Below are 21,412 nucleotides of genomic sequence, written 5' to 3'. Positions count from 1 at the left end.
ATGCCCAAAATGTGCAAATTTGTCCCACCTCTAGCGTAAGGCAACAAAACTAGATCAGATTGAAATTCTGCTCGCGTTTTGCCACTTGATGTGAGCAGTGCTTTCGAGACGCAAAGGTGCCGCTCTTATTTGGTATTTTAAAGCTACACTTTTAACTTTTATCGTGATTCACATTTGGGAGGCACAAAGTGTTTGGAAGATGAGTCGTATTTGTTTTTCTTTTTCACCTTCCTCAGCTGAGTGTGCGCACTGTGATCCAGTCGGTGCCGCTTCGACTATGAGGACTTTATGGGAAAACAGATGAAACGGTTGATTAGATTTGCCTGCGATTTTTTGCGCTCTTTGCTTCCCACAGTAAATTAGCATATAAAACGCTGAAGACAAGCCATCAATTACTACGACAAAGTGCTCAGCAAACAGTTTACTGCATGTGACCACTCAACGATTAGCCGATGTCAATCTTCTTTGATGATTGAGAAACGATCGCGAACCGATGAAGGGGCTATGGAATAAAATCAGTTTCAGCGGCAAGAAGAGGAACATTCGTGCAGTCTGAAAGTTTTCAATAAATAAATGCACCTGTTATCTGGAACATTTCTATCTGTTGTATCTAGGGTCTGTAGTTTGGTTGAAAGTCTTATATTTGTTCAAGGCTTGGTTCAGGGTCGGCGTTATACTTATAGCCCGAGTGGATAGTAAGATAAGCATAGAGTGGTCGCCTTTTTATAAGTTTTCAAAACAATCGCTTAAAATCACTGCGTTTTTCAAATGAAATCCTCGTATATAGGGAATATCGAACGTGCGCATTAAAGGGTGTACGGAATCAAATGGCATCACAAGAAAACGTTCGTCAAAATTCACAATCATTTTAAAACTTTCAGGGAATAAAATAAAACATATTATGGGTTTTGTCTGTGCTCGTTTTATTCTATTTCGTAGTAATATCCAAATGCACGTACCTTCTTCTTAACACTGCTCATAACATCTTGTACAATGTTTGGGCCGACTTGTTTCTTTGTTCCTTATTTCTGCCTTCGATTTCACTTCCTTAGGATGGTTCTGGAGGGCCTGCTTCATAATGGTGCAGTAATTTTCAATTGGCAGCACTGTCGATGTGTTCGAGGGTTTACTTGGCACGAAATTGACCTCCTTAGCCTTGTATCACCCTAGAACATCTTTCAAGTAATGGCTAGCGTAGAATCATCGTGAGATCTCAAAAGTGGAAGCTTTTAGAGGCATTTTTTAAATACACCTGCCTATTGGCTGGTTATCACGAACGGGGTGCTCCACTTTCTTCGCTAGCAAATTGCCTACCAAATCGTACAAGTTTTAGCAAACCAAAGCATCTTCTACTTTCTAGCTTTCTCAGGAATGTCGAACTTGTGCTTTCACATAAGTCTCCTCATCTATCACGAGATCACATCATGTTAAAAAAGTCATCGACCTCACTTCTTAAATGAAAGGTTGGCGTATTAGGACTACTTTCTACTTCGGAATGAATTTGTTAAAACGCTCCCTACTGGTGTCAAATTTTGATTTTTTGGAAAATATGCCGATTTTGGGCAAAAATTGGATTCATACTTGTTGAAGTGTTTATTATTGTTTGTTTTGCCGTAACGCTGTGTCGCCTCTTTTCTGCTTTTTCTATCGGTTTATTCCTGATAACGTCTTGCCTAAACGGTCATCATCAAAGATTCCTTTTATGGCCCTTAGTAATTGTGCAAATTTTTGTACCGATCGGTTGTGTCTACGTACTCTCCAAAAATTTCAAAGTTTATATGGAAATTAGTATGGAAAATCGGTTAAAATTGAAAATAAATTCTTAAAAAATCACCTCATCAATAAATTCATGAGAATACTATATATTTCTAAAGGTATTCTTCGACTGAACACTTTCGTGGAACATTGTAAGTTTGTGAAAATTCGCTGCGAAAAGTTATTCTTCTTCTTCTGTCTCTTGTTGCAGCAGTCAATCGACCACCACGGTGTTTTGGCACAGCCAGATACGCTATATCGCCAGCGAAAAGTTATTAACTAAAGAAGTAGCATGACTTCAAAACAAGTGGATTTTATTATTAATCATAGCATTCCTGTTTGAATAGCTCCATCGTTATACAAGTGTAAACTAAAGACGCTGAATTACTGAATAAAGACTCGCCATCTTATCTCAACTGAATAAAATGGTTTGGCAACATTATTTTCTGCAAACTAGTACCACTGTCATAGCGTTAACTTCAGTTGACTCATATACTACAGTTACCGCAAAGTTGCAACGTCGATAATTTTTTCATCATGAAGTGCTGTGTGAAGTTTTACAAATAAAACTACCGCCGGTTTTAAAAATATTGTTTTTTTTTCGCTTCCCGGTAAACTACGACCTTCGTGCGGAATGGGTCCGGTTCTGTGGTTTACCAGAAAATTACATAACGGATAGCTACAATGGTTGAAGCAACTTTGAGTAGGCACCGTAATGATAAAAGTTATATGTTTTACCTTACCTATGAGATTCGGTTCAGAAATTTATTCAAAATAGTTTAATTCACTATCACAATACTTTCCAAAATTCATTCATCAGATTGCAAGATTTGACAAGCCTTCTGCTCGATTGGAATGACATTGACAGGTCTCGTGCTCGATTGGAATAACACTGACAGATACATGGTAAACAATCGATTGACGTGTCGAGTCTTTATCCAGAGGGATTCAGCGTCGTTAGTGTAAACTATAGACATGCCACCCACTGCCCGCGTATGGCAGATGCAGCTATTCAAACAGGGTTGCTATGATAATAATAAAATCCACTTGTGTTGAAGTCTTGCTGCTTCTTTAGTTAATAACTTTTCTCAGCAAATTTTCACAAACTTACAATGTTCCACGAATGTGTTCAGTAGAAGAATACCTTTAGAATTATATAGTGTTCTCATGAATTGATTGATGAGGTGATTTTTTAATAATTTATTTTCCATTTTAACCGATTTTCAATACTAATTTCCATATAAACTTTGAAAGAGAGTTCGTAGACACAACCCATCGTTACCAAAATTCGCACAATTACTAAGGGCCATAAAAGGAATCAGTAGAGCCTGGTGGAGCTAAAAGTCAAAAATTGAACCAGTCCAATGTACAGCTACCAAAAGTCGTCATTCCATCGTTTATTATCTTTACGGTAATTTGGGTTTAATACTGTGGGGGCTATTGCGTAGCCTCTTACCAAAAAGACAATAGAATCTTACCCAAAAGTAATAGAATCGTACTCGTCGAATTTGGGTGTAGCAACGCTAATAACTTGTAATATTACCTTCACGGTGTGTTTGGTAGAACAATTTTATTCGAAAAAATGGGCATCGCTAAAACTTCAGCATGTCATAGAATGGGCTTTTCCCTTTTATTTGAAAGTAAAATTAAAATATTCTGTCGGGGGCTCCAGAACAATTTTTTATTTTAAAGTTGTTTTGTTTGAAAACTTAGGTTTTTCAGTGAAACTGGTTCACATTTTTGCGCCTAGGTAGTACTTTAGACATTCATTTAGTACTAAAAGTGAAAATCTGATGGACAATTTCATTGTATACAACTTTGTAGAAAACTACATCGCGATCTAAAATCGCCAGAGAAAGCAATTAAATTTTTATCAAAGTTTCTAGATTCGTACGGGGCCTATTGGTTGATAAGCTTTATTCCAAAAACATTTTTATTTGTAAAAAATGGATTGCCTTATTTTAACAGTGTGCTCAGAAGAATCTGAATGCTAGCAAAGTCCCACCTTTAAGCGTAAAAAACATAATTCCAGATTCCACCGTTTTGTGCTCACCAATGATATATTAGGAGCATGGAGATATAGAGCAGAGTAGATAAAATTTAAACGAAATTAAGACTCTTTTGAAAGATGCTGGCTAATGCAGCAAAATGAAACAGTTTTTTTCTGTCACAGATATATTTGTTCCTTCTTTTTTTCTTCACTCATTCTGGGGTATGCTTGATGCAATCTTGAATCAACCTTTTTGCTCATTAGTATCTTGTGGGATATATTTGGCCTAAATTTTAACTTTATATTTGATCAAACTCGATTAGATATTCAGTCATTTGATTTGATTTCGATTGAGAATCCCGATTGACAGTTTCATGAAAGATAGAAAAATAATTCGATGAGATTTATGTTCAAGTTTGTTAACTTTTGGGAATCGCTGTACATTGAACAGAAATCGAAATAGTAAATGAGAAATAAAGGTTTTGTCTATTGTACGAAGATAGCGATCTCAATATAAAAGTAGATATAAAAAGTATTACCTTTACCCGAAAGACGTGTTGCTGTTAATGTCTTCAGATTCTGAAGTGAACTGGAAACTCTGTCTTCTTGATATGTTGTCTTTGCTCTTATCCCATATTATGAGGGAAATCTTCGATAAACAGGCTTGTGCTACTTTGAGAATTTACTGAATGTATAGTCCAGCCTGATATTATCTTGTTCGCTTTCTGTTGTGATCCGTGTTCAACGAGTAACGACTCCAGAATTTCTTCTTAAAGGAAATTATGAAACTTGGTTTTGTTCATTTTCTAAAATTATGTGAAGCGTGTTCGATTTGGAAATAAAATTTGAAGACAAGCAAAAATCTGCATCTATAAATTCTGATGAAATGAATCTACCCCAAAAGATAACAAACATGGATCCAAACAGTTTGTCTTCACATCTCGCCCTGAGCAGAAGCAAAAAATCGTCCCGCGCAAGTGAAACAGTCAATTCTACCTAAAAATCAATCGGTGCCTATCCCACAAGCAGTCCATATAACAATAGCCTATACCTACTGTGCGATTTAGTGATGAGTGACGGTGCTCAGCAAAAAGCAACCCAGATACGGCCGAACTGTGTTGCTGTTGACTTTTCGAAATGCCCCGTAAGACCAGCCATTCGGGAAGTGGAACAGTTATTAAAAGTGCAGATGAAACTCAATCTGGCTGAAGTGAAAACCCTACAAATGCATCATATCAAACATTGCGTGCTGATTTCGTTCAACAACATTAACCAAGCTGAGTCATTCGCCTCGCGAAACAACATGCAGCACACCGCCGAATGCGGCAATGTTAAATATAGCATTCCCGTATACATCGAGAACGGCGCTGTAGAAGTTCGTGTCCATGATTTGGCTACGCGTACCCCTGACGGCGCGATTAAAAAATGCTTGCAAAAATACGGAGAAGTAGACTCCGTTACACATGAGACTTGGAGAATTTTTTTCCCGGGCATCCATAACGGTGTTCGTGTGGTGAGACCAAGCCAATTCCCTCATACATAACCGTCACAGCGTTAGTCACGTACCCAGGGCAAATTCCTACGTGCCAGTTCTGCACGAAGAAGCTGCACCTCGGAAAACCTTGCGTAGAAACTGTTAAGGAAAACTTAACCAATCCAACTGAAATCAGCCCAGAACCATCTTACGCTAAACCACTAACAGCTGCAAAACCAACATCTTCGGATCAAGCACCAACAACCAGCAACAACAACAACGAAACAAATGCCGAAAAATACGAACATACAATGACGACCGATAAGAGTAAGACACAAACTGGTACATCCGACCGCGAGCAGCAGGAAAGTAGTACGGATGAGGACATGGACATGAACGACAACGCAAAAGAAACATGGATCCAAACTCGAAGAGCTTTTTATGTTTTTCAATCATCTTTCTTTTAATGTTGATAAAGACAAACAGTATTCTCAACCCAAAATTGCAATAAAATCCGTCGTTTATTACAATGACAATGATTAACTGTCTCCTCTAACTCATTCAAATATAAATCTTTGAATTTAAACCAATTGTATTTTACCAGGCAGGATAGGAGCAGGAAGAAGGGCCATTCTAGTTTACATTAGCTATCCCCTAGAGCATCGGTTCTCAACCTTTTTCGTACCACGGACCCCTTAGAAATCACCCTGGGTTGCTGCGGACCCCCGCGGATAAACTTCGATTTTGTATGTTATCAAGATGTTATTTTCAGTTTATTAGGAAACAAGACTTGAAATTTCAATCTGCACTCGAAAAATATATTTTTCTTCGCGGACCCCCAGCGATGACTCCACGACCCCCTAGGGGTCCGCGGACACCAGGTTGAGAATCACTGCCCTAGAGCGAGAAAAGAAATGAAAAAGGCATGATAAAATCCGTTACTTCATTAATCAACATCTTGAAAAGGTATAAGATTATAGAATTTGGTCAACACCTTTCCACACGTCCTTGTTCATAAAGTGTCATTTTCGCCCAAGACCCAGAGAAATCTGAAAATATACTTTTTCTGCTGAGAATGGGACATTGTATACATTGAAATTTATCTGAATTTATTGTTCATTTAAACCCAACATTTTTTTGTAAGTCCTTGTAAATCGACTTCTCAATCCATAGGCCCCGCGCACACCTAAAAACTGATAAAATTTTATGAGCTTTCTCGGGGTATTTTATATCGATTTATAGCATTCTACGAAGTTGTAGACAATGAGATTGTTCATCAGGTTCTCACTTTTAGTATTTTTTGAATATCTATAGTACCAATTAGTAGCAAAAATGCAAATGAATTTCATTAAAAAACTTATGTTTTCAATCAAAAAACTTTAAAATAAAAAGTTGTTCTAGACCCCCCCGACAGAATATTTTAATTTTACTGTCAAATGAAAGGGAAAATCCATTCTTTCATATCCCAAAGTTTGACTGATACCGAATTTTTTTGAATAAAGTTGTTCTACAAAGACACCGTGCCTTTCATTGAAGAACGAACAATTATCAGTATTATTCGTTGAACTGAAGATATCTGAATATTTACCGCTGGATTAATGTTACCAGGGACAGTTAGTTAGTTGACAGCGGAAACTTTAAATTCTTCAAATGGCGGTACAGTCTTGTTTCAACCTCTCAAGGCACACCAATGGACACTAAACAACATGCTTAATTTCGGCTGAGTAAATTTTTCCTAACTTTATCCATTGTTGACAATTAGAGGCAATAAAAATGAAAACTATAAATGAATGTAACCGTTCCGCTGTCGCCGACAGTTGACAGAGTTTGTTATTTTTGCTAGCCAGTTGTTTTACGTTGGCTGATTGGCTTTTTTGCTCAATAATGTCACGCGCTCACCAAACAAAGTGCTCAGGAAAACTGAAAAGTTCGGGCCCAGTTCGTGAAACAGTACTTTTAATTCGCGTGGTAGCAACGCGCTTCTGAGGTACCAGTTTAGAAATTATTGTCCTTTAACTATTTTGTGCCGGTGCTTGCCTTTTTCGTTATGGGGTTGTTCTTGAAGGGGGGGGGGGGGCTTTGATTTTCCATTATAGATTTATGGTTGTTTATTCACTATAACTGTGGCAACAGGAGACACTTATATAATGCAATTTACTCAAGCAACTCGTCCAATGATGGGAAGGCGGGAAGGCCGGATTGTTAGGAGTCATTCGCTGCTGTGATTCCCGCCAGAGCTTTGCGTGTCTGCGAGTCACCATGAAATTACGATTATTGTCATTGGTACTAAAAAGGTAGAAGGGTTTACACAGGAGCTGAATTCGGATTAGCCGATATGGTTGACGTTTGCCACATGCGAAGCTTGATGTTTGGAAAAAATACAGCGATAATGTTGCACGAAATAGTGGCAACGTGAGGAAACAGGCGGTGACAGTTATGACGTTTGCCGCGGGTTCAGTTTTCCAGGCAGCAAGAGAAAGTGGAGGGTGGTTGATTTAATAGGCAGCGTGCACAGTACCTAGTGTGTCATGATAGTTGGCTGACAATTCGGCATTCGAAGTTCATAAAACTTGAAATATATCTTTATGTGTGAATTGCATGGCGAGAGCATAAATCACGAAAGCAGGCCGGGAAGCGTGTAATATGGATATAGCCATTTGAATTTCGAGGTTGCAGATAACCCTTTTGGAGTGGAACATTTAGTTGTTTAGTCGATTGTGAATTCCAGACCTAGCCACTAAAAATATTAAGAATAAGTTGTTCGCTGAGAAAACTAAATGAGTATCAACCCGGCAAAGGAAACGTTCTGTTAGATTCAGTATCAGACTGATAATAAGATGTGCTGAGAATAGTCTACCTAATTGCAGATAATCTACCCATAGAAGAAATCTGAGAAAATTGGAGAGAATCTGTTTGTACCAATATTGTTCGATAAGTCATGTGAATTTTTCACTAATACCGCGAATGGTTAGGTATTTAGTAAACATTCTTTGAGCGCTTATAATTAAATTACTCCTCAAACATGATTTATCACCATTCCTTTATCGGATTATTGATGCTCCGGCAGCTCGGTAGCACTGGCCACTCCGCCTCGGGACCAGTGATGCATCAACCCGTTGTATAACATGCCTGTAGTAGATCAGAGCGGTGGATTTTCGCAAATATTTAATAATTCATGTTCATTGTGAGAGTTATGATACGAGTCCCGGCAATATCAATCGTGTTCGGAGTCATAAATCTATCAACAGTTTTGTAATTGAATTTATGGCATGCCGGTTACGTTTGTGAAACGGATGGTGCTGGATGAGAACTGGGTCTGCCGGTTGCACCATTCACTGCTGTACCTACCGGTTGGAGCAATTAATTTACATATGCGATTAGTAGGAGCAGTTATCCGAATGTCTACTGATTCTGTCCCACATGCGCCGACAGTTACGGACATGGTCAACGCTCACTGAAATGCCCTGCTACTGGATCACTAATGATTTCGCTGAGTTTTGTTGAGATGAAACTGTAAGGTAGCGGCATTCATCACGCATCGACTCACTCAAGTACAAGAAATCTTGATTTATTGTCGCCAAAGCGATTTTGGATTGGTAATCAGCTACTTTGTTGCTTAGAATATGGTATGGCACCGATACATTGAAAACTATAGCAATAACAATTTAGGAATATTCTTTTGATTGAAATGTTATAACCGACCTTGCGTATGGGAGTTAGTTAAATGTGTGAAGTCGAATTTCTGTGAATTATAAATTGTTATTTTTAAGTACCATAAAATGGGGGAACATTGGTCACTTTTTCAAAAGTTAGAAGAAAACTGTCTTTAATTCAAGTAGATGTAACTGTTTGCATTTTTATTTGTCGTCTCGTAAGAAAACAAAATTCCCTAGAAGGATACAGCCGACTTTTATCGAACTTTTTCGGGAAAATAGTCGAAATAAAATAGTTAACTAAAATCTCGGATTTTTAAAATGAATTATTGGACAAAAATATTTACGGTTTCTAGAAAAGTGATCAGTTCAGCTGAAGTTGATTGATTTTATTAATACACGAGGAATTGTTTAAACAGATCGAAACGATGCACGAGAGTTGTATCATTTTTAATTTGAATTTGTGTCCATGAAAGGTACATTAAATGACGAAATAATCGTAGCCGATAGATGCTCAACATGTTCAGAATAGAGGTGGGAAAATACCGGTTAAGTACCGGTACGGTAAACCAATTTTTCACAAGTGTTTATGTTTCCTTTATATTGTGTACGGTCTTATCGCTGGTTGTGTTTATACGAGACACGAAAACCAAACCGAGTTTCGTTTACACAGCACCGCGGTTTGGTTTTGATTTTCGTTTACCGGTGCACGAGTATGATAAGGAAACACGAGAATAACGAAACCAAACTTCGGTTGTGTTGCGGTTGTGTATTCGGGTTGATGTTTATCGGCTGTGCTAGTGCTGCTAGTATTTTTATTAAGAATTCTAAACAAATTTCTTTATAATATAAGGTATCTTTTCGGTAATTGAAAAAATGTCTTCAGACATATTTCTGTTCAAATAAATTATGTTCGTGGTCATGAATGGCGTTCCTTAACTCAATATTGCGACATTTTCATAATGATTTATCATCAGGAAGTTTGCAATATGGGTATGTTTGGTATGGGAAACTGCCCAAAAATCGAAAGTAAAAGGAAATTTAATAGCCTCCGCTATTTTTATACGTATGATAGCAGATCAAAATGTAAGATGACGGTATATTCAAGATATTCTGTCATCTAGAATCACGTGCCATGGACACTTTAAGTATAAGAAATATGTCAAAAGATCGCAAATTGATGCCTTCCGTCATTTAAAATCTGAAATGGCCAGCTATATTCAATACTACTGGTATTCAATAACGTTTTAATGGTAAAAATATCATGAAACAAGGGTATTTTTGATATCGAAAAGTTCATTCGTCGTCATTTTGCATCCCAATATGGTGTTATTTTCACGACGATTTAGCATTTAAAAACATGCATATTTAAATAGGCATATATTTCCAAGGAATCGAAACTTGAATTGCGTCGTAAATTAGAAATTCAAAATGGCGGCCTATTCATGATGATTTAACAACTAGCATGGTTATATTGTAAACCAATATCAACATTAATGATTGAAGGTCGTTTTACATGTTTTGTTGTCATGAGACAGACAACTTCGTGATTGGACACAATGTGAACAATTTTATTTATTCAAATTATTGCGCAACATTTTTTAAAAATTTAATTGTTCTGCAGTAGATTTACATACACACATCGACTGGTGTCGCCGGAAATATTTATTCCTTAAAGAAACTTAGTTTTTAATGGCGATCTATAAAATAAAAGTGTTTTTGCTATTCGTTAGTTGGTTGCTGTTCTCAATGAATTAATTTCTTTTGTAATTGAATAATTTAGTGGTAGTTTTCTCTAAACTCGAATGTTCAACCCCAAACCTTCTAGATGTTTCAAAACGATGTACAGTAACAGCAAAAATAACAGAAATGCGTATTACCAGCACTCAGTAAATAAGGACCTAATCGTGAGTTTCCCCCCACGTGCGTCTGAGTTGCTTACCATATGTAAATAACACACACATACACGCAATTGCCTCTGTGCAAGGATAGATGTATCAATACGATGCGCCGTAGCAGTAATAATAAGGATATATGTATACAGAATGCGAGTGTGTGCTCGAGATTATTCGAGAATCGCCTAACCATCGCAACCAGACGTGGATTATATCTCACTGATACGACTATTGGCGATATAAATACAGGCCACTTTTAATGCATTGAGTGTTAATGTGAAGTTTCAAGTGATTCAAGTCATGTTTAATTGATTTAATTAATTTTATTGATTTCATTAATTTAATTGATTTTATTGTTTTTGTTATTTTATTGACATCGCTGATTTCATTGTTTTCTTTAATTTCAATTTAAACAATTGTTGAACTTTTTTTATTTTTTTTATAATTATTAAATTTATTTAGGCCCAAATGCGGTAGCTCAACGAGGCCGATTGTTCGTTTTTTACAATAAATAAAAAAAACAACTATGTTAAGTTTTTTGTCTCGTTTAGACGCAGCTTTCTGCTGCGTGTTGAGATCCTTTTTCTAGGGGGCGAAATATTGCCAGTGTTGTCCACTGCCATTTGAGGCTCGATCCGTTTGTCTTCTTTTGCGTTGTCGTTCATGTCCATGTCCTCATCCGTACTACTTTCCTGCTGCTCGCGGTCAGATGTTCCAGTTTGTGTCTTACTCTTATCGGTCGTCATTGTATGTTCGTATTTTTCGGCATTCGTTTCGTTGTTGTTGTTGCTGGTTGTTGGTGCTTGATCCGAAGATGTTGGTTTTGCAGCTGTTAGTGGTTTAGCGTAAGATGGTTCTGGGCTGATTTCAGTTGGATTGGTTAAGTTTTCCTTAACAGTTTCTACGCAAGGTTTTCCGAGGTACAGCTTCTTCGTGCAGAACTGGCACGTAGGAATTTGCCCTGGGTACGTGACCAACGCTGTGACGGTTATGTATGAGGGAATTGGCTTGGTCACACGCATTCTCACCACACGAACACCGTTAGGGATGCCCGGGAAAAAATTCCTCCAAGTCTCATGTGTAACGGAGTCTACTTCTCCGTATTTTTGCAAGCATTTTTTAATCGCGCCGTCAGGGGTACGCGTAACCAAATCATGGACACGAACTTCTACAGCGCCGTTCTCGATGTATACGGGAATGCTATATTTAACATTGCCGCATTCGGCGGTGTGCTGCATGTTGTTTCGCGAGGCGAATGACTCAGCTTGGTTAATGTTGTTGAACGAAATCAGCACGCAATGTTTGATATGATGCATTTGTAGGGTTTTCACTTCAGCCAGATTGAGTTTCATCTGCACTTTTAATAACTGTTCCACTTCCCGAATGGCTGGTCTTACGGGGCATTTCGAAAAATCAACAGCAACACAGCTCGGCCGTATCTGGGTTGCTTTTTGCTGGGCACCGTCACTCATCACTAAATCGCACAGTAGGTATAGGCTATTGTTATATGGACTGCTTGTGTGATAGGCACTGATTGATATTTAGGTAGAATTGACTGTTTCACTTGCGCGGGACGATTTTTTGCTTCTGCTCAGGGCGAGATGTGAAGACAAACTGTGATTGTTGAACTTTTAACAACTGCTCAGAATCAGCCATTTCGGTATTACCCCATTGACTCTCAACAACTAATTAAACTCAATTCAGTTGTCTATTCGGCAGCACTGCAGACGAATTTACTGCTTCTTCTTTCAACCGAAGCACCGTGTACAGAAAAAACCAGGCTCGGTTTTATAAAGCCAAACCGAAACCGCTGCTGAGAATACATCAACACAAGTTGAAATTCGTACACACATGTAAACTGAGTGGCTCGGTTTGGTTTTATAAACTGAGAGTCGGTGGAGGTTTTTCTTTCGTTTACCGTGTGAACGAAATCCAAACCGAATGCGATGTGCATCACTCGTTTACACGTGTTGAGATTTTGAGAACAATACCAGTGTATGTACGTACTGGTTGGTTTTCTTACCCATCTCTGGTTTAGAATAAGGTTTGTATTTCTTTCGATGATTTTGTTAGAGGAAGTGATCTTATCGTATGCTACTGAAAAAGTCTCATTTGATCAAATTTACCCCGGTGATCAAAGATACCCCGTTTTACGGTACTATAAAAATAAAATTACTTTGCTGCAAATATCCATTCCTTGTTTTTGGGGTAACTTTGATCAGCAAAATATGTGTATGCATATCTGCAGGCTATTTCATGGCCTGATATTCTGACGTCTCAAAGGAGAACAAAATTGCCTAGAAGGATAGAGCTGACTTTTATCGTACTTTTTCAGGTAAATAGTTAAAAAAAGTAACAGCAAAAATCTCCGATTTCTAAAATAGATTATAGGACATAAATATTTACGGTTTCTGAAAAATTGATCAGTTCAGTTGAAATTAATTGATTTCATTAATGTACAAGGGATTGTTTGAACAGATTTAAAAGATGCTTGAGAGTTGTATCTTTTTCAGTTTGAATTTGTGTTCATAAATAGTACATTAAATGACGAAATAATCGTTGCCGACAGATGCTGAACATGTTTAGAATATGGTTTTTATTTTGTTTTGTTGATTTTGTTTGATGGGAGGTTAGATCATCTTATCGCACGGAGCGCAATGTTATCGAACACACCTTAGCTCGCAGCTTTGGTCTGCTAGATGTTTACCTAAACCCACATCAATTGATAACGCTTCTTAAACTATCTAAAGCATAACCAATTATACTCCGGGAATGTGTTTCGAGCACCTTCACGCTGGTTTGTCTATTGCATATCTTTCTTTTTTAATCCATGAGTGTATGCAGTATAACAGTTATCGCCAATGATGAGCCCATTTGCACCATTACAAATTCGGCTCAGCCTAACTTATTATACTGATACCCTGCATTGTTTGAGCTGATTAGTTGTAAAACGTCTCAGTCATATTTAATACCGTCAGAAACCAGACGCACGCGTACGCTTACTGAGAGTTAGTGAAATCGAAAATGGAAAAGGAAAACGATGCTACCATGGACTCAGCAGAGCTGCTGAGGGACCCTGACGAAACGAGCGCAGGACCTGAAATCCCGATTGGAGGAAATGCAGTCGAAGCAGGTGCCTCGTCTACAAAGCGAAAACAACTTACACCGATTCTGCGTCCGAGTAAGGATAAGCTACTGAAGGTGGAGCAGTCCTTGAGGGCTCTGGTGGCGACGACGTCCGGATCAATTGAACGACAGGCGGACTCTATTCTTGTGGAGCTTTCCGCACTGCAAGATGATGTTCCAGTTGGCGAGAAGCAGCCGATTTTTAATGGGTATGGTTTCCAGCGAGACGAACTCTGGCTGGAGGTGGCAAATCTGCGCAGCCTTGATTGGTTGAAAGGAGCTCTAAATAAAATTAGAAACTTACGGGGACGTCGGCTTACAGTGAGGGATTATTCCCCACCGCCACCTCTCCACAGATTAGCAGGAATGATTCCGTCTTGTGGGCAATAGAGGATTCAGTATGAAGAGGTGCTTAAAAACATCTCCAGGCTGAATCCGAGAGTGTCCACAAAATATTGGAGAATTCCCTCTCTCAGTGGAAGCCGTTCAGACGGAAGAAAAAACATCATTATTGGTGTCGATGACAAATCAGTCAGGGACCTAGAGCGTCTAGATTTTATATTGCACTATCGTTTCTCCCTCATACAGCTACAGTGCTGTTACAAAAAGCCCGTATGCCTTGTAGGGGAAACCTGAAAGAATCTTCACAATTATGATATACTATCATTAAAGAAACAATTAAAACATTTTTCTGAATTTCTAACCACAATTTACTGTTCTTAGCATCCGAACTATTCACTACTAATCTTATCGTGTAGTAGCCGGCAGCTGAAAGGTCAAAGAATATCACCACGGGTTTCCTTGTCCCAGTCGTAAAAGGCGATTAAACTAGGAGCCTCAAGTCAATGTGTAATTCCGTGCCGAGGACTGAATGGCTGGAATGGATCACTTATCTAGTCGCGCACGGATCATCTGGCGTTTGCCCACCCGTATTGCAGGGCTCTGATACGGGTGCAACTTTTATTCCCGCTGCAATCAATATATCATATATGGTTAAAACAAATCTTCATAAACTGCTAAATAAATTATATGCTATATTAACTAAATTCTATGCTATATTCACTGTGCGGCTTCACTGTATCTCATCGGCATAAACAGAACTTCTGCTCGGACGGGACATCACGTTTGATCAGTCGTTCGATTGAAACACAAAGTGTGTTTTAGTTTTAAGGGATTTGCGTCAAGCCGGTGCTAATCTATTCCTGCAAAAAGTTAGTGTCGGTTTCTAATGAGGCGAAGCCGAAACGCAACTGTGTAAAAAAATAAAAAACTACAAGGGGCAGCCCTATGGGGTTGCACGAACTGTAGACGTAGGGCTATACTACTTAATGTAAAATATTTATTTTCTTAGTACTTAGTGTGTGGGAAAAACACCCGGACCGGTGAAGAAAAATCAAATTTTAGACAATATAATCACATCTCATGTATAGACCAAGCTTTCTAGTTGCTCTCAAACAGATCCTAAAAGTTCAAACACCCATGGATAACCCTAAGTTTGTAGATGTGTTTCGATGCCACAGGATTGTAAAATGGTTAATATTACGTCATGAAAATTCAATTCTTCCGTGACATTTTTTTTTGCCTGCAAAATGCCCTGTGTGTATGCAAAGCTCATGATTTGTTGCATTGATCGGAAAATGCTTTCCAACGCTGCGCATTGCATACATACAGGACATTTTGCCAGTTGGTCACCAGAAGCTGTTCATTTTACCACCGCCACATGTTCATTTTACCCACTCGCTATAAACATGTCTCAGTTTTGGACATGTTTAGAAATCAAGAATCATGTTTGAAAAAATGTGTTTATGACGAAGTATTTTTACCAGATATGTACAAAACATGTCTAACAAGAAATATAAGGTGATTGTAATATCTCATTCACTTATTAGTTAGAAAATAATGACTTTGCTTAACGTGTTCATTTTACCGCCAGTTCCTCTACCAACCAACACATTCGCCCCAAACATTGAACTCAAGCGTACAATGCCAAATCAGTCAACGCTGATGATGATAGGTAGAGCGAAAGAGACAACTAGTACCACCACGACACTATTAGCGCATTTCACCAAAATTTCACGCGGCCTTTCCCGATTGAAAGGAACGGCCGCGCTTAGCCCATCTGTCATAATATCGTGATATAATATAGCGAAGGGCTGAATGATAACACATTTTGTTCCAAAAACAGCCCTGCGTTATGCAACACTTTCTGCAGGTTGATTATACCAGTTGCAAGTGGGGCCAAATTCACCATGTTCCGTAAAATTCCTTTTAAATTACAGAATTGATAAAATTGCTTAGATGAGCTAAACTAATTAATCAAATCCTGTTTTAAAAACTGTCCTTGCGTTTAAACCAAAATGAGAAGCTTATTACTACAACTACATTACTTAATTTCAAGCGCAAATAGCAAATACATGTGCTAGTTAAACCAAAAATTTACTGGCAACATTACAGCGGCATTTAGGAAGCAGTTGGAGCGGTCGCCTGTGGGACGACACAGGGTAGCGTTCCTCCACAGCCAGTGTAACGGACTTTTAGCTCAGCTACACTGGCTGTAAAAAACACAGCGCAGTGATCTGCTTCGCCAGCCGTTCAACAGGGAACTGAGCGTGTCTGGCCAAGTCCGTTCTTTAAATAGTCGATGATGACGTCATTCATAGAAGCGTTGCGCGATAGGTACATCAATCCGTCGTGCAGGGCTTGGGAAGCGCTATCTTCTGTGTGTTAATGCGCGATATTTTAACAAGGTTGTATATTATTTAATTTTTTAATGCTATGATATCAAAAATCTTTGGGTTTATTTATTGGAATCTATTCTTAGAAGTATTTCGGGGCGATTTGTGCAAAAAATTTGAAAATTTATCGTGAGATGGCTGAATTATATGCGTTTAAAATTGGACCACATTTCGTTACATACCATTTTTGTAGAATTTTCATCGTGCACCCCTATATCAACAACACAAAACAAAGACGTAGTCCTACGTCAAAATAAATTCACTTTTCGTGTGTTCACCCAGTACTGCTGGGTAGTTAAACGGTCGGCCTCTCCGCTTACCCTGCTGGTTTGGTTCAAAATGAAATCAAGCACTGTTGTCGACTCTTCTGCCCAATGTGGGATAATAGGAGTTTATCTTGCATGCCCTTGTGTTGTGTTCTTCGGTCCATCATATTTGAGGCAGTGGAACTATTGGCGCGGAGGTGAATTAAAGAAAGGGGTATCATACTGTGAAAATAATGGTCTTCAACTTATCATTGGCAGTGATGCGAATGCCCATCACATCATCTGGGGCAGCTCTGATATAAATCCGAGAGGCTCTGAGGTGATGGAGTATATCAGCAGTTCTAATCTGCATATCCTCAACATAGGAAACCGTCCAACTTTTGTAAAATCTGGAAGAGAAGAAGTGTTGCATATAACACTCTGCTCTGATAGAGTTCTGCACGAACTGAGTAACTGGCAAGTGCTAAACGAAACTGAACCTTCTCTATATGACCATAAATTCATTTTTTCTACCATCTGAATGTCACCTTAATCATAGTGACATATTGCAAACCCAAATCTACAAACTGGGATCTTTACACGGAGAACCTAGCTAAAAAATTTTTGGTTGACTCCCAACAACAGAACAAATCTGTTTCGATTTTGTTGGCTATTTTCGACAAATTCAAGACTAAGAGAAACGAAAGCAATGAAATTGAAAGACGGATAGGTATTCTAGAGTGAATCAGTTATAAACTTAGAACGGAAAACGACGTAGCAGCAGGCAAAGGATTCGTCACATTTCCTTTCGATCCATATGAGCCTGCCCAGTCCTAGTTTTCCGTTCTTAGTTTATAACTGATTCACTCTAGAATACCTATCCGTCTTTCAATTTCATTGCTTTCGTTTCTCCTAGTCTTAAATTTGCCGAAAATAGCCAACAAAATCGATACAGTAGAACCTTGCGACAATCAAAACATAGTAACAACAGAACAAATCGACGATCTAGACGAAACTGTAATCACAACGTACTCATTCATAGTAACATCCTACAAGGAGGCTTGTCCTCTGCGTACTGTAGAAACTTCTAGAGGAGCCCCGTGGTAGAGGGCTGATCTTGATAAGAAGAAAAAAGATATGAGAATAGCTTGGAATCGGCGTCAGCGGGATGATTCCAGAGCTTTTAAGTTTGCTCGCAAAGCCTATAAGGAATGTCTTAGATCTGCTGAGCGGGCTGGTTGGAGAAACCTATGCGCAAATATATCTAGTCACGCAAGCAGATTAACTAAATTTTGAGATGGACTCTTTAAAAACTAGCGATAGTCTTTATATAACGAACGAAAAAATGTTCTCGATTGTCTTTTCAACACGCATTTGACAGTTGCCAGTTTTTCTCCATACAAATCGCCTGGAAAAGATGGAATCTTCTCTGTGCTACTGCAAAGGGGGTTTGAGATCCTCAAATTTGACTTGAAAAAGATTATGCTTACCAGTCTTGCTACCGGGTATATTCCTAAAGCATGGCGAGAAATGACGGTTAAATTCATTCCCATAGGTGAGCGCTCGAGTTACGAAGGGGTCAAGAGCTTTAGGCCTATTAGTCTAAGCTCTTTTCTACTGAAAGCTTTAGAACGGATAGTCGATCATAACATCAGAAATGAGTGCTTGGTGACATATCCGCTGCATAACATGCAACATGCATATCAGCGTGGGAAATCTACAATCACACTGCTTCATGATGTTGTTTACAGTTGTTTACAACAAGAAAGCTCTCTCGCTCAAGCAATCCAGCTTCTTGTGTATTTCTGGATATTGAGGGTGCTTTTGACAATGTGTATCTCGGGTTAAATAAACGCAATGCTTAGCAACCGCATTCTTTGCTCATCACTAACACAGGCAGAGATAAGGAAGTTAAGTATGTGCAGCTCTCCACAGGGGAGCGTTCTGTCGCCTTTGCTACGGGACCTGGTTCCGACGGCTTGTTGAAGAAGCTCAATGATTAATCTTCAACTTAATGCAACAAGCATTAAGAGCTGTCGAACAGTGGTGTCAACACGTTAAATTAATTGTTAATCCAAACGAAGAAACGAATAACAACCGTGGTTCGTCCCTTGCAGTTCTTTGACTCTGAGCTGCTGTGTGCGGATCAAGTCAAGTACGTTGGAGTTATATTGGATTATATTGGATCACATCGAGTTCAGAGTCAAGAAAGTGTGCATTGCCTTCGGACTTTTGGAAAGACCTGGGGTCTCAAACCTAAATACATCTATTGGATTTACACGACAATTGTTCGTCCAATACGGCTGCCTTGTGTGGTGGCAGAAGGGAGAGGTGGTGACGTTACAGTCGAAGCTAAACCATCAGCAAAGAACGGAGCTCTTGGCGTTGACCGGTGCTTTCACCACTACTCCAACTGCTGCCCTTGAGGCCCTGCTAAACGTCAAGCCATTACACATACACCTTAAACAGAAGCACTATCATGTGCATACAGGCTGCAGGTTACAGGGCTTTGGAACAGTAACAATGTTGATCTTGCTACCAGTCATACACGACTGTGGTCACAAATGGTTGCATGGGGTGAAGACATTCTTGCTCCCAACGATATAACACTCACATGTAGTTTTCCTTACAGGACATTCCAGGTGAAGATTTTCTCTAGAGAGGAGTGGTTGTCTGGCTATTTGGAGAGACAACAACAAACGTAAGTGGCCTGTTATACTGTCGGTTCTCTGGTGGAGGGACGCGCTGTCTACTCTATCTACTGTCGTGAAATGAGATTGGAACAATCTCACTCGCTAGGTAGATATTGTGCTGTATTCCAAGCAGAAATCTCTGCGATTATGTTCGGGGTACAATCGGCCCTTCAACAGGGATTTTCCGGTAAAGTTATAAACTTCTGCTCCGATAGTCAAGCTGCAATCAAAGCCCTTAGCTCAGACAAATCATGGTCCAAGCTAGTGATTGCGTGCCGAAACCAAATCGAAGAACTAAGCATTGTCAACACTATCTACCTTGTCTGGGTGCCCGGACACTCCGGTATTACTGGAAATGAATGGGCTGGTGAATTGGCCAGGACAGGTTCAGCGATTGACTTCGTTGGTCCTGAGCCCGCCCTACCAATTTCGACAAGTTTGATAAGAGAAAAAATACGGTCCTGTGCTTCGTCCGAGTTTTGCAATTCTTGGAGCAATCTACAAACGTTTCGCCAAACCAACCGTGCCTAGCGATTTCGAAGAATCTCCTACATTTTTCGAAGCTCAACTGTGGCATTCTGACCAGGGCTTTAACCGTTCACTGCAAAATCAATTAGCACAGGGCAACTATGCAGCGCGCTGAATCATTTTCATGTGATCTTTGTGAATCCGACTACGGAGCCTCATATTATCTGATATGTAACTGCCCAGCAGTAGCGCAATTGCGATTTCGAGTTTTCGACCGTCCTTACATAGACGATACCATGTTTGGACGACTGGAACTGAGAGGCATACTAAAGTTTCTTATCCAATGTGGCAAAGAGCTTTAGGCTTACCCCCAGGCAAGTTGAACTACTTGTGAGTTTAACTTACCTGCCGTTTGCTTTTGTTTTTGTACTGGTACCTTTCCTACCCTTTCAATTCTACTTCCTTCTTCTCCTTTCCTTCTGCTCAGGTAATGATAAAAAGACACGACAAGGCAAAAATTCCCGACTACATATGGGAAACGTGCCATTTGAGCCAATACATTCTGATTCCTGATTGAACTGATTGAAAGATGTTTCGCTTCGCCTTGGCATAATTATCTACTTATTACCTGTGCAACGTTAGCTAGTCCAGATCGATAATGGAGTAGCATCCAGGGGTAGCCGCACAAGCTCAAGCTCAAGGAATATGCCTGGTCACCGGGACTTCCGGAATTGTCGACAGAGCATAATAGGGTAATTCCGGGAGAGATGCCGCACACTTCTTAAAATCAATCCTGCATCAAAGTAAACCATACCATTATGATACAATTGCAAACCGCATGCATTGAACATGCTCGGTCCATACACTCGCCGACTACTCACCAGAAGTACACTCACGATAATGGATAAAAATCACAGCAGAATAAAAGAGACGGAAATAGAAAACATACGAACTCTTCATATTTCTGTTTCTCAGTGGGCACCGAGAAACAAAAACACACAGAGCCCACTCATCACTCACTTCCGTCGCTCACACTCTACCACGATTCCCATGCACACCCAAGAATACACCTCCAGTAAGCACTCAACGTGTGAACGGACCGAAAACGTCCAACGGACAAATTCCATAGCAAACAGTACGAGAGACAGGAAGAAAAAAACATGCCGTCGATAATGCTTTCCGTGTAGTGTGCACACGTACTTTTCAGTGAGTTTTTGCGTTTCACTTCCGTAATAGCTTCGTACACCCGCTTGTTTTCGCTCCTGACGATGCTTCTGCGGGGAAAAAACCTCCGAGAAGCGATATTTCGGGTCGTCACACTCCAGGGATATATTTCCTCCGGCGTATTCCATAATGTCCGACTATCCGACGATCCTTT

The sequence above is a fragment of the Topomyia yanbarensis genome, chromosome 3 (assembly GCF_030247195.1).
Source record: "Topomyia yanbarensis strain Yona2022 chromosome 3, ASM3024719v1, whole genome shotgun sequence".
Classification (NCBI taxonomy): domain Eukaryota; kingdom Metazoa; phylum Arthropoda; class Insecta; order Diptera; family Culicidae; genus Topomyia; species Topomyia yanbarensis.
The sequence above is the reverse complement of the archived record's forward strand: the minus strand, read 5'-3'. Positions refer to the sequence as shown.